The sequence below is a fragment of the Talpa occidentalis genome, unplaced genomic scaffold (assembly GCF_014898055.3).
Source record: "Talpa occidentalis isolate TD23 unplaced genomic scaffold, MPIMG_talOcc4v2.1 talOcc4.12, whole genome shotgun sequence".
Classification (NCBI taxonomy): domain Eukaryota; kingdom Metazoa; phylum Chordata; class Mammalia; order Eulipotyphla; family Talpidae; genus Talpa; species Talpa occidentalis.
In genome coordinates, this window is record NW_023601212.1 from 92921189 (window position 1) to 92935509 (window position 14321).

A 14321-nucleotide genomic window follows, 5' to 3' on the forward strand; every position below is an offset into this window, starting at 1 on the left:
TTTCCTTGATAAGCTGAGTTCGCCAACCTCCTCAATCCTTATTTGTTTAGGGAGAGAATATTAATTAGTGATGCTAAGAAGACTATGAACTGCAAATGCAGTTTTGATAATGGAATTCCTTAGACTGTCTTTCCCCTCCCTCCAAAGCATCCTCTATTTAAGCAGTCCAATTGAATGTAATTATTAACATAAATACTTATAATAATAATTAGCCTCATTCCTGTTTTAGTTGTTCTCCATGGAAAATTGCAAGCTCCTATTTATCTTTTGGCCCCAGTGAAAAGTGGGAAATAGATTCTCATTTCCCCACCATTTTTAACTTGCTCAACTCATTCTAAACGTGACTGCTAGACTCTCGTGAGAGCCCTTGCTGGACATTTTGGGAAAAATAAAGAAGCTTCTGGTTCAGGTTTGAAAGAAGAAACTGTCTGATCTGCCAAGCCTCTGATAGACCAGCTTTTCTTTTCCACAAGAAGGCGTGTTCCAGCTCCACGTATGTGCCATCACCAGCCCATTATCTGGACGCGCTGAGAATCATCTTTCCAAAAGGCATGTCTTGTTTTCCAGCTCCTTTGCTGAGAAACCTTGATAGGCTCCTCACTACCCTAAGGATAAAATGCAAGTGTCTTATCAGGCTCTGACTCTGTGGTTCTTATTTCCCTGCCCAGCCCTACTGCTCCTTTGGATCTTAACATAAAAAGGTGGCTGATGCCTGGCCTGGAATGCCGACTCCAGACTCACTCATCCCTTGAACAAATATTTCTTGAGCTGCTTCTGTGTGCCAGGGATGCTTGTAGGAGGACAGCTGTGAGTCAGACAGGAAAGTGCAAGCTCCGCCTGGTCAAGAGGAGGGCAGGCAAGGGGAGCAAGAAATAAACACATAAAGTAATAAAATCCTTGCCAATTGTTCAGGTGCCCAGGTGCTCAGTGGCATTTGAACAGGGTGCTGTGGTGAGGGTGGTGGGTTGCGTGCTCTGTGAGTTGGCGTCGACTCTACCCTGAGTGTGGCGAAGAGGCCAGTGCAGGTGGAAGAGACAGGATGTGCTGAGGCCAGAGCGGCAGCCCATGTGTCCTAGGGACACTCGGGTGAGTGAGGCTGGAGTGGACGGAGGTGGTGCTGGACAGACAGGAGGGGCCACACCTTGCCCCACCCACCCTGCCCGGGTGAGGTGCTTGAGCTTTGTCCCGAGGGTGCCAGGAAGCCAGCAGAGGGTCTCCCTAGGGGAGTGACAGTGTGGTCCGAAATGGTTGCAATTGGAAAAGATGGTTCTGCTATTTGGCCCCAGACTCTGTAAAGCGGTTTTCAAGACTCAGTGGCTGCTTGTGTTGTTATATTAAGGTGGATTTGACAGCAGCCAACCTGGTAACGGATGTCCTGTTTCAGGTGCCATAAATAGGGCCATCCATCAAACCTGTTGACTTTTACTTTGGAGACCCCAGAAGCAGCACAACCCTAACTCTCAGTGGCCACACATGAAGTTGGCCAGGCACCGTTTATTGGGGTTACAGGCAATGGAGCAGCTGTCTAGATTCTGCCCAAATTCTTTTCTACAAGGAGTGAGCCCCAGGGACTCCTTGCTTCTGCTCACATTTCAGAGCCAGGAAGGACTTAACTGGGGATGAGGGATGCCCTGCCCTTCTTGGCACCTGCAGCTGCGTTCTTGTTTGGATGGTTTGAATGATGGTTGGAGAAGGGGTATGGAGGTGGGTCTGTAGACATTCTTCTCTTAGTACTCATCCCCAAAATGGATATCTAGGGCCATTCATTTTTCTGGTCTGGGACGGAAGTAAACTAATACCTATTAAGCAGCACCTCAGGGCTGGCTAGTTTTTCAGTAGAATTTCTCTCATTCATCGATTTTTGTAAGAAATACTTATTGAGTGCTTTTACATGCCTGACAATTTTCTGGGCCCTGGGGTGAGGCAGTGGCCATGACAAAGTCCCTAACTCTCTTGAATATGCCCTTCTATCAAGACAGACAGACAAATACGTGCAAATCAGGAGGACAGATCGTAGGAGGAGTTGAAGCTGAACAATGGAGACAGCCATTTTGTATGGCAGAGGAGATCCGTTTGGAAAGTTTCTTTGAAAGGGGGTGTTTGAGCAGGAAATTGAAGGAAGTAAGGGAGGGAGACACCAGTTCCTTGTGGCTATAGGACATTGTAATTCCTTCTTAGAGAAGAAGCCACTGAGGGTTTGAGGAGTTAAGTGGCTCTCCCAAGGCCAGAAGACATTAGTCATAACACATAAAACAGACTGTGTCTGCTCTGTGTCAGGAACTGGATTAAATGTTTTATTTATATCATTTCATTTACCCTCACAACTAATCTACAGGATAGATATCATTATCATCCTTCCACTTTATATAGGTTACTGAAGGGCAGAGAGTTATGCAACTCAGCCAAGGTCATAAGTGAGAAGCTGAGAATCAAATGCAAGTTCGCCAGATCCCAACACTATGGCACTTTCCTGCTCGTAGTTGAGGAGGAAAGTCTTGGCCTGAAATCCTCTCTTTCGAACAGGCCAGGCCTACCCCTGACTTGCATTGCAGAGGGTGGTCTTTGAGTGGCCCTTTTGTCTGAGGCCATTAAGAAGGGTATTGAGGGCGCCCTAGATGTCTATTGTAATGGGGGAATTTGTGACCACAACCATCACCTCTGCTAACATCCCTGATCTCATAGAGACTCCCTGTAACTAAGTGTTGTGAGCCAAGAGCCTGGGTGTCCGATAAAAGCCGATAAACTTCCTGAAAGTAATAGAATCTGCAGCTCCAGGGCTTGAAAAATGATTTCATCAAAACTTCAAAGTTAATCTCCAGATTTGTTGAGGGACTACAAATGTGATACAGTTACGTGAACATGTGCAAGTTGCTTCACAAGAATGCAGTTGATCTGCTAAGTTACAGAGCTATCACACAGTGTCCTGATAACATTCACTCACTCACTCACTCACTCTCCACTCTGCCTGGTCATGGACAGGCGGACAAGGTTCCTGTCATCATGGAGAATAAATTCCAGAAGGGAGGAGGGGGTGAAGGAGCATGTAAAGAGAAACAAAAGGAGCAAATGATAGAGGAACAAAATAATCCCAAACAGTGGGAGTACCCCGAGGAGACACGGGCCCCGGTCTGGAGAGAGACTGGACCGCGTACTTACATGAGGTGGGAGCGGAAGCCCCCAGAACAGGGGTCCTGTGGACAGGATCCTGGGAAGTCCCGTGGAAGAGCATTTCAAGTGGGGAAACTCAGTAATGCCCAAAAATGGCATGGAGCTTCTCACGTGGTCTGACGTAGGCTGTAATGATGGAGCAACACAGCATTTTATTGAGACTTGGAAACATGAAGCAAAGGAGAACTCACGTGCGAAAAGACATGAAATTTGAAGTCTGTGAGCACAGAAGTGGTCGGCTCGTTGTAACTTGTATGCGGTGTCCTGAGGCTCTGTCCTGACCGTCTTTTCTGAAAGAGAAGGTCCAAGAGAAGGATTACCTAACAGGGAAGATTTAAAAAAAAAAAAATATGTGTGTTACAATATTTTATTTGTGGAAATTCCAAATGTACGTGAAATGCAGAGGATATAATCATGAATTCCCAGGCCCCCACCACGTAGGCTCTGCCGTGAACCTTATACTCTTAAACTTATACCTTCCCTCATTCACATTATTTTGAAGCCAATCCCAGTCACTCTCTTCATTTGTTAATTAATACCTGGTGCATCTTTGAAAGATAGACTTAAAAAAATGCCACCACACCGTTGGGCCACCTAGAAGACTTACCATAACCCCTTAGAGCTTTAAATTTCTGGTTGTTGCTCAAACTTTAATACATTCCTCAATAAAGTTTCATTGAATCAGAATCCAATCAAAGTTCTATAATTCGCTTCTATACTTTGAGTGATTGGTGTATTATTTTAAAGGGTAGATTCCATTTGATGGCAAAATGCTCTTTTACTGTTTGGTATCACTTTTTTTTTTTAAGATTTATTTTTATATAGAAGAGCTGGGGTGTAGTCCAGAGGTGTGGGGGGTGAGAGGTTTCACCAGAGACAGAGTGGGGAGCAGAACAGGAGGATCTACTGAAAAACACTGCTGAGGGGAGCAGTGGGGAGACAGGAGAGGTCCGCTGTGCCATGTGGGTCAGCTCCCTGGCCGGGCATTGAACTCAGGGTGATAGCACTGAGGCTTAAACCCTAGGCCACCAGGGAGGCCCCTAGTATCACTTTTAAGTGAAATTTTTTGATAAAGTTGGACTCATTGAAACAGTGCCCAGGGCCAGGGGTGGAGGAAATAGGGAGAGGCTTGTCAAAGGGTATCAATTTTCAGTTATAAGATAAGTTCTTAGGATCTAATGTACAGTATGGTGACTATGGTTGAAACACTACCGCATAATTGAAATTTGCTAAGAGATTAGAACTTACGTGTTCTCACGACAGAAGGGGAAAAATATGTGAGGTGATAATGTGTTAGTAAACTTGATGGAGGAAATCCTTTAACAATGTATGTGTATATCAAACAATCACATCGTATGCTTTACATGTAGTCTAAATTTGTCAATTACACCTCAACAACAGTTGAAGAAAAATAAAAATAAAAGTAAAAAGTCAAAGACACGGTCCTTTACTTACAAAGAGTACAGATTTGTAAGGTCATAAATTTGATTTCATTTTTTAAATAAAAGAAGCTTTAGGCAGCTCTAGAATTTTGGGTTTTTTTTTTTTTGCCTGTTTTAAATGCACCTGTTCAAAACTAAAATAATTAACTTCCATAAAACTTGTTCCTCTGCTGCATTCCTATCTGCGATAATGACCCCTTCCCTCCACCAATTTGTCCAAGTGTGAAACTATGTAATGGTTGATGCATCTTTTAATCTATAGGTTTCCTCTTCAGTTCTTTTACTACTGGAAAAAATAGGTTATTTATCCTGTGGAGCTTTGACACTCAAATATGGTCCATCAGTATTACCTGGGAGCTCATTCAAAATGCAGAGTCTCAGGGCTCAGCCCCAACCTCCCGGCTTAATTTATGTGACATTATAGTTTGAGGGGCATTCCTGTAGAGTTTCTAGACACTGCTGATGACATCTGTATGTGTCCTTCAATATGTTCTTGCATCTTCCGTATTTCCACTGTGCGGGTCGTTGGATCTGTAAGTGTCATCAGGTTCAGGCCTGACTGTTTTGCTAAGATGACTTCATGGATTATCATTTGTCAATCCGGAGAATCCTGACATCTGGTTCTGTCTTGCTTTGTGATGCGTGACTTTACCAGAGGACTACAAATAGTCAGGCCTGGATTGTTTTGGAGGTGGTTGGTTACTCTTTTATTTGCTGTTTCTATAACATTAATATTATGTCACACCAGTTGTGTCTAGGCACTGTATTATGGACTTTATGTAAATTGATTCATTTATTAATCCTCATAAAACCCTCAGAAAGAGTGTATTAGCTCCCTATTGCTGCTGCAACAAATCGCCACAGAATTCATGGCTTAAAACAATACAAATTTATGACCTTACAGTTCTGGAGAACAGAAGTCCAAAAGAGGTCTCACTTGGGACTGACATCAAAGTGTTGGCAAGACTGCATTCTTTCTGGAGCTTCCAGGGGGAATACTGCCTTTTCCAGATTCTAGAGACCACTTCCTTCCCTGGACTCACGATCCCTTCTATCTTCAAAGCCAGCAGAGTCTCATCTTCAAATCACTCCCTGATTCTCTTCTTCCTGCCTCTTCTACACTTGAAGAACCTTGTGGTAATATCATGTCAACTGGGGTAATTCAGAATAATGTCCCTATTAAATAAGGTCAGATGACAGCAGCCCTGACCCCATCTGTCAATTTAATTCCCTTTTGCCATACGTCCGAATGTATTCAGAGTCTCCAGGAATTAGGACATGAGGTGTCTGAAGGTCTGTTTTCTGTTTCACATGGGAGGAAACGGGTATATACTGAAGTGAAATAGTTTCCCAAAGATCACACAGATCCTAACAGTTGGAACTTGGACACAAACACAGGGAGTCCTGCTCGAGTCCATGCTTTGAACTCCACAGATGTAAGCTCACTTTAATTGCATTTCTCAACACCAGCTTTTCTTGGAGAGTTTGATCTTGCTAAACAGCCTATGTTTTAGGCTCATTGAATCCAATGGTTTTGGGGAGATTCCTGTACACAAACACTAACTCGTGAGTTCACTGTTCTTTGGGATGGTGATTCTGTGTTGGCCTCCCCAAAGGGGGCTTGTTCTCCATTCCAGCTGTTTCTCTTTAAACCTAGGCAGTTGTCAGCTATACTGGGGAAAGTGAGTCAACCCAGCGGTGGCTGGTGAAGTCTGTGTACTCCCATACAAATGTAGGAAATGAACACAGAAATTAAAGTGCATGGGCTTACAAGGGAAAACAATGATACTAACTTGGCTATGAAAATATTAAACACACCAAATCTATGATACAGTAATTCATGTTTCTTTGCTAATGCAGCAAATAATAGGATTTAGTGGGGGGTGGGGGCGTCTAATAAGGTACCTTTCAACTAGTGATGCTTGGAGACAATACATTGAAATGTCTGCAATGATCTTCCTGAGATATGAAAATATGTGTGATTTGTATTGATGACAAAGCCACAGATACTGCAGATTCTACTGTGGTTTGCTTTCTATTTCAATGGAAAGAAATGCTAAAATGTTAGAGTTTAGAGAAAATGCGGGTATGCTATTTTTCTACTCAAGTTCATGGATTGTTTGAAGTCAGTCTACAAATCCCAGGTTATGAAGCTTGCCTAGTATCTCATGGTTTGTGCTGTTTAGACACTGTTTAATTTAGATGTCAGTTGACACTCCACTAGGGACATGGCATGTGCTAGAACTTGGGATAGAGTGTTGGGTAGAGGAGATGTAGTTTTGCACTGAACCTACAGATGGCTGAGGGTACTTTGGTCTTCAAGGAACAAATTTCCTTTAACCCAGTGGGTGTGTATTTTAACTGTTCAATCTGACTGCAAGCTCTTGGACAGTAGGGAGTAGTTCTGTGGACTTTTAATTTGCAAAGCCTCCACTTGCTAGGCATTGAAGAAATAGGAGGTTCAAAGACCATTATTTCCCCAAATCTGTTATGCCCTGGTTGTGGTAAACAAAGTGGGTTTTGGTGGTATGTGGAGATTTCCTTCTTCTAACAGTTATGGATTTATTTTAGTGTGTGTAAAATATATATGTGTATCTAATATATAAATATAGGTAGCCACCTTATCACATGATATGAGTTGTTATGACTCCAGATGTAGTTTTTCATTTTTTATTGTGATAACAACATATAACATTAAATGTACCACTTTCACCATATTTAAGTGTAGTGTTCAGTAGAAGTATATTCACACTTTGTTAGGCAATAGATCTCCAGAACATTTTCATCTTGCAAAACTGAAACTATACCCATGAAACGCTAATTCTCCTTTTCCCTTCCCACCCATGCAATCCTTGGAAACCACCTTTCTACTCCTTGTTTCTGTGACTTTTGACTACTTTAAAAACTTCACATGAGTTGAACCATACAGTTTTTGACCTTTATTGACTGGTGTATTGGCCTTATCTATGTGGTTGCATGTGTCAAAATTTCTTTATTTTTCAAGGCCACATAATATTCCACTCATCTGTTATGAACTTTTGGGTTATTTACCTCTCTTGGCTGTTGTGAATAATGCTGCAATGAGCCCAGGTGTGCAAATATCTCTTTGAGACCCTGCTTTGCATTCTTTTGAGTGTATATTCAGGAGTAGAATTGCTGGATCACATAGTAATTCTAGATTGACTTTTTTAGGAACTTTTGTAGTGTCCTCCATAATGACCGAAACATTTTATATTACCAACAACATGGCACAAGGTTTATAACTTTTCTGCATCTTCGCCAATTCTTGTTATTTTCTGTTCTTTTGGGAGTGACCGTCTTAATGGGTGTAAGCTGATATAGGATGAGGATGTTTATTTATTTTTATTTTTTATTTTTAAAGATTTATTTATTTATACAAGCATTGGGTACAGTGAGAGGATTCACCAGAGTCAGAGCAGGGAACAGAACGGGCAGGGTGATGAAACACACTGCTGAGGGGAGCAGCGGGCAGCAGGAGAGGTCTGCACGCCATGTGGGACTCTCGCCGGTGGCCGGGGATCGAACCGGTGCTGCAGAGGCTGCAGGCAGCTTCGCAACCTAGCGCTCAACCACTGCGCCACCAGGGGAGGCCCAGGATGAGGATGTTTAAAGATAATAAATCATGGTAGAGGTGCCACACAGGTATGGCAGAAATGAAGGTGCCCCAAGACATGAAATCTGGGAAACTTGCAAGCAGACGAATTCTAAAGCTGCTCAAAATGAGGTCCCTGGGCAGCCCTGGCCTGAGAACTATTTGTCACTTGTCTGTGACCAGATAACACAGGAATTGAGAGTAAATGTTTAGAAAGTTTTACAGTAGTTTGCTACTGAGGCAACATCCAAATGCACCCTCCTTGTCCTAGTAGTTTACATTGTATCTTGTGAAAGTATTGGCCCACAATGGACAGGCAAACAAAAGGGAAAAACCCATACTGGCTCTTTACCACAGAGAGTTGGAGAAACTCACTTCTGGAGTCCCTTCAGATTTGATGTGTCAACTATTTAACTTATATTGACCTCTGGTTTCCCATTGGTCGGGTGGGGTGAGAAGGGGAGAATGCAGGCTTGACAGGTGTCAGTGAGAATTGGCCTGGCTGGAGCTGCTGGGCAGTGGCATCCCGTCCCAGGCCAGCAGCCTCACGGGAGGACCACATGGGAAGGCTGGGCTGAAGCAGGACAGAAATGAGAGCGCTCCTTATTCATGTGTGAGGCGTGAGGGCGCTGGGCAAGCCACAGACGTGCTCACACACCGCCTCGCGATGCTCAGAAGTGGCGGCCTCGTCTTTGTGAAGGGCGCCTTGAGTCCCTCCTGCCTCCAGATGAAAATGACTGTCCGAGAATCACCATCACTTTGCCGGCGCAGCCTCGAGGAGCCCGAAGCCTCAGCAAGACCCTCAGACTCTCCTACTGAGACCTGATGGGTGCGTGGTCTCTCTCGTCCCAACACGTCACTAAATCCAGCTTTGTCTGATGACAGGAGTGCTCCTGGGTTGTTCTGGCCGGCGGATCTGGACAGCGGCCCCCATAGTAACATGTGGCTGTAAGATTTGGTAGTGCAAGCCAAGTGCGTGGAATGGTGCCTAGCTCCGTGTCAGGCTTACACACATGTCCATTCCTTCTTCCTCTACTACTACCATCATCACCGTCACCACCACCCCTACTACTGCTGCTGCCGCTGCCCTCTCTGTGTCTCTTGTAGTGACTGGCGCTCCATAGAAGCCCACACTCTGCTCGCGGCTGCTTTGGGAGGGCTGGTGTGTTATTCATCACCATCGGCCCAACTTTAGCAGCTTAAAACAACCACACTGACCAGCTCACTGTCTCTCTGCGTGTCAGGAATCCTAGAGCAGCTCATCTTGGGGGCTTGGCCCAGGGCCTCTAGGTTGGGGTCCAGCCACTGGTAGACTTGCAGCCCCATCAGGGGTGCTGTGCTTGGAATCTGCTTCCAGGTCAGTTTCGTGCATGTTGGCAGCCCCGCGCCTCCCCACACAGGCTCTGAGGCAGCTAGCTGGCTGTCTTCACAGGGTGACAACTGGCTTCCCCAGGCATGAGTGATTCCTTGAGAGAGAACGCACCCCTCTCCCACTGATGACACAGCCTCTGTGGCATGGGGACGGGAGACATGACCCGGGGCCAAGGTCAAGGTCAACTGCCACAGACAGCCTCACTTTCCCACAAATGCCCTGACTCTGTCCTCTGGGATTTGACAGCAATTCAGCCCAAGAAGTCATCTCCATCCTCTCCGAATGGAGCTCGAGAGACAGATGAACAGGAATGGGTGTGAGGGAAGCCGTGTGTGGGGGTGCGTCCTGTCTGTTGGCATTTGTCTAGGCCGCTCAGGGACACGCTCCTGGGAGATCCATAGCTGGAGCACATGCAGACCTCCAGAGAGGGCCTCCCTCTCCTCCCCCCTGCCCTGGCCTCCCCTCCCCGCCCCTGCAGCTAGAGGCCTGCATCTCTCTGACTGACAGTGACAGATTATTTTATCAAAACATGGGCCGAGACCACGCTGTGATTGGCTGGGCAGAACCAGAGTGGGGCTGGAGAATTCTTCTCGGAGAGAAGTGATTATAAGGCATTTTAAGAACAGCCAGCACCTCACAGCTGGCAGTTCTTGTTTATGACAAGTAATAATTGCCTCAGGTGCAAAGAAAAGGGGGAGGGGAGGGCTCGGCCGTTTATTTGGGGAGCAGATCCCAGCACGGAGTTGTTGGGCTCTGGACAAAAAAGGGGGTGTGGGAACAAACAACTGGGCTTGGGGGCTACAGACTGACCCAGTTTGGGGCTGGGAAGCCCCAGAAGTGCCTCTGACTTTTGTAGGATGCCTGCTGTCACCCGAGCAAGCAGAAGTGGGGGGACTTGCAACTGTGGGAAGCCCAGACGTTCTGCGCAAACTAACCCAAAGCTGCTGCCCTCCTGTGGGGCCTGCGCTGCGCGGGTGCCTGCTGCACCGTATTTACCCGAGGGTCCCTGGAGCCTCCACTTAGACTCTCACTCCCTAGGGTGGTCTTTGGGCTCACCTTGTCCACATCACCTGGGGCTGAGAAATGCAGAGTCATAGGCCCCCACTACCCCAAGATCTGCATTTGGACAAGGTGAATCATAGGCTGGCTGAGTCTCCACCTCTAGAGACCAGGTGGGTGCCAGCTCCCACAGGTGCCCTTGACATTCCCTTGATGGGGAAACTGACCTTGGCAGCACCTTCAAATCACTTGTGGAGTTTTGCAACATCCCTCTGCCCTGGACATCCTCCCAAACCAAGGAATTCAGGCTCTTTGGTGCTGGAGGCAGCCTCTAGAATGTTCTCCGCCGCCGAGGGGTTTAGAGGGGAGAGCAGAGCATCCGGGGTGCCTCTCCACCCTGTGTGGGAACTGCTGCTTGTCTGGGTTACCCCTTCCTTCTCTGTGGCCCCCCTGAAGTGCAGCGGGACCCCCCCTCTGTTGGAAGAAAGGCCCTCCCGGGCGTGTCCCTCCCGCTGACACACGCTTGCTGGGCTCAAAGGTCAGAGGCAGGCGCTCAGGGAGGGGCTCCAGCTTCAAGCAGAAGAAACCCACTGTGGCAAATGGAAGCAAAGCGGGAGGAGTTGGAAGAAACGAGAGACATGAGAATAAGAACCTCCTGTAATGAGGGTTTATGATGCCCCAGGAGCTGCTCTGCGCTCACCCTTTCAGCCCTCGAGCTGCAGCGTCAGCGTCGCGCTTCTGCTTCGCAGGTTATCCGAGAAAACCGAGTCCCGGTGAGCGTCCAGTCGCTTCTGTAGGGACAAACCCCGGGTTTCAGCAGTTAGTCTGGTTCTACCGGGTTTAGAAATTCTCACCCTCTGCCCTGGTGCTTCCCTCAGCCCTAAGAGATGCCTCCCAAGTGGGTGCAGGTGGGCGCGGGTGGGCGCTTCAACACCTGCAAGTCTCGCCAGCCTGACTCTGTGCTGTGACTGGTGCCCAGTAACTCAGGACCCCAGGGCTCAGTGCCCCCCTCCAGCCACCAGACCCCGAGGGGCCCTTGGGCCTCCTGCACCTCTGCCCAGACGACTGCCCCTCTGGGTGTTCCCAGGATCCCCTTCGGGCTCAGCGCTCTGCCAGAATGACGCTCAGACCTCGGAACTAAGGGCGGCGCTTGCTTTACAATTCATCGTGAGGACACGGAAGATCCTTTATCCTAATCCTACAGGAGACAAAGGAACATCAGATGAAGGGGCACGTGGAGCATGGGGTGTCAGGGACCTGAGTGCAGGGCCTCTGTCCCCTGCACATGGGGTTGGGGTGCAACACCCTCCCAGCTTGTGGGCGGCTCACCCACTTGGAAGTCCCCCCAAATCCTTTGTTTTGGGTTACTATTTTGGTGGGAGTTCTGTGTTTTATTTTTTAAAATTAAGCGGGGTACCTCTAGGAGGAGTTTTATTTTGTCTTCATTGTTTACTTTTTTAATGAATGAAAAAGGGGCCTGGGCCTTCGGCGTGGCCGCTCAGACCACGGCCTTGTGTGATCGCACTGTCTCCATTTCCTCCCCGTTCCTGGAGCTCAGGGGGTAGGCCCGAGCCGTCCAAGTCCTCATCAGCTGCGTGGTCTTCTGGGGACTGGCATCCCTCTGTGGGGATCCCACCAGGTGTCCCCCCATTAACATACATGCAGGCAAGTTCAAATGCTATGGCTCTTCACTCAGGAAATGCCAAGAGCTTTAAAGCTCAGAGCCCGGAAGCAGGGCCAGAGCTCAAGTAGACGTTGGTTCTGTTTGTTATGACCCCGCAGCATGAAAGGTGGAGACCCAACGTGGGGAAGGTGGGTGGGGAGCTCCAGGTGTTGAGGGGCATCGCTTATCTCATCAGGAGGCTGGGAGGAGAGACCCCAACTCTTTGAACTCTTTTTAAAATTATATAATTCTTACATCATTTTTCATTTTTGCACAATGTATGCATTTCATCTTGGTTATAGTCCCCACACAATTCCCACCCCCTTTTTCTGACCCTAATCCCTCTTCTCCGCCCCCCACCGCCAACTGTGTGTCTCTGGTCTATAGTTGCTTGTTGATTTTGATTTTTACTTTATTACAATCAGTCTTTTCCATGGTCCCTTATTTAGGTTTTCTAGATTCCTGCTATGAGTCTTTTAACTCTCTTCAGCCTTCTCAGCTCTCTGCTTGAGACCTAGACTCCGGGAGGGAGCGCAGGATCTCCTTTTGTTCTCAGAAACTTGGCTACAGTCCTAACAAAGGGCTGTGGTAGGGGGAGAGGGTACCCAAGGGGGTGCTGCAGGCTGAGAGGCCTGTTCCGTGTCTCCATGACGCGTCCTTCCCCACGGACTGCACACACCAAGAAAGGGTTGGGCCTCCCCGGTGGTGCAGCGCTTGAGCGTTGGGTTGCGAAGCTGCCCGCAGGCTCTGCAGCGCCGGTTCGATCCCCAGCCGCCAGGTGAGGGTCCCACATGGCGCGCAGACCTCTCCTGCCGCGCCAGCTTCTCCCCTCAGCAGTGTGCTTCGGTCCTTCTGCCTGTTCTGTTCCCCGCTCTGGCTCTGGTGAATTCTCTCACCCTCCCGCGCTTCTGACTGTACCCAGTGCTTGTATAAACAAACAAACAAACAAATAAATCTTAAAAAAAAAAAGAAAGGGTTCACCCTGTCCAAACTAAAATGGTTTTCTAACACCCCAAAAATAAATGGGCACCACTCACCACGGGGATGCTCGGATGAGGGGGTGCTGGCAGCATGGAGCTGGCATGTGGTTTCAGAGGGATCCCCTTTCCTGCATGGAGGTGTGTCTGTCTGGTGCTACAGGGCAAGGACGTGGCTTTCTGCCAGAGCGCGCATTGCCTCCTTTGGATTTTTACCAGTTTGAGGCTTGCTCCATTCGGATGAAAGCAGACTGTTGTGGGGCGGGGGGTTTCTAGAGCCTTCCTGTGGATGAAAGGATCCAGGACTCTGTTTCAGTCCTGGACTGGTCACATCGGAGTGTGCGGTGAGGTGATGGAGGGTCCATGGACTTGCCAGGCTGACAAGCCGCGTGTGTGAAGCGGGACTCCCAGACTCCCCACCGTGCCACCTCGGCGGAGGCGTCTGTCCTGGCAAGGGTGGCTCTGCCCTGCCCGCCTCCAGCTGTGGCAAGAGGTTAAGGTGTGTGACATGCACAGCCCTGGGCTGGACATTGCAGTGAGTGCCGAATAAACACTAGATCACTATTTTGTTGACCAACCATTTCCTTGTTTGAGTTTAAAGATCTGCTTTGAGCTGATTGAGGGGACAGTGAGGAAATTTGGTGATTTCATGAGTTCAAGGAAGGAATTTGTGAAAGCGGTTGGCAGTGATGTCAGCAAGCCCTGCAGGGCCCTTACCCAGTTTCCATGTGGTTCGTCACTCAGTTCTGCTCCTCCCGGGACAGTTCTCAGCCTGGGAGACAACAGTCTTACAACAGAGGGGAGGGTGACACGGGGTGTTTGCAAAATTGTTGAGTATTTCAGAAGAAAACTTCCAACTCTGCTTTATTTTTTATTTTTTTGCGTAGAAGAACTGGGGTGTGGTCCAGAAGTGTGGGGGGTGAGAGGATTCACCAGAGACAGAGTGGGGAGCAGAACAGGCAGACTGATGAAATACACTGCTGAGGGGAGTAGTGGGCTAGTCAGGAGAGGTCTGTGGCGCCATGTGGGTAGCTCCCTGGCTTGGGATTGAACTCAGGCTGTAGCAGTGACAGCGCTGGGACTTAAC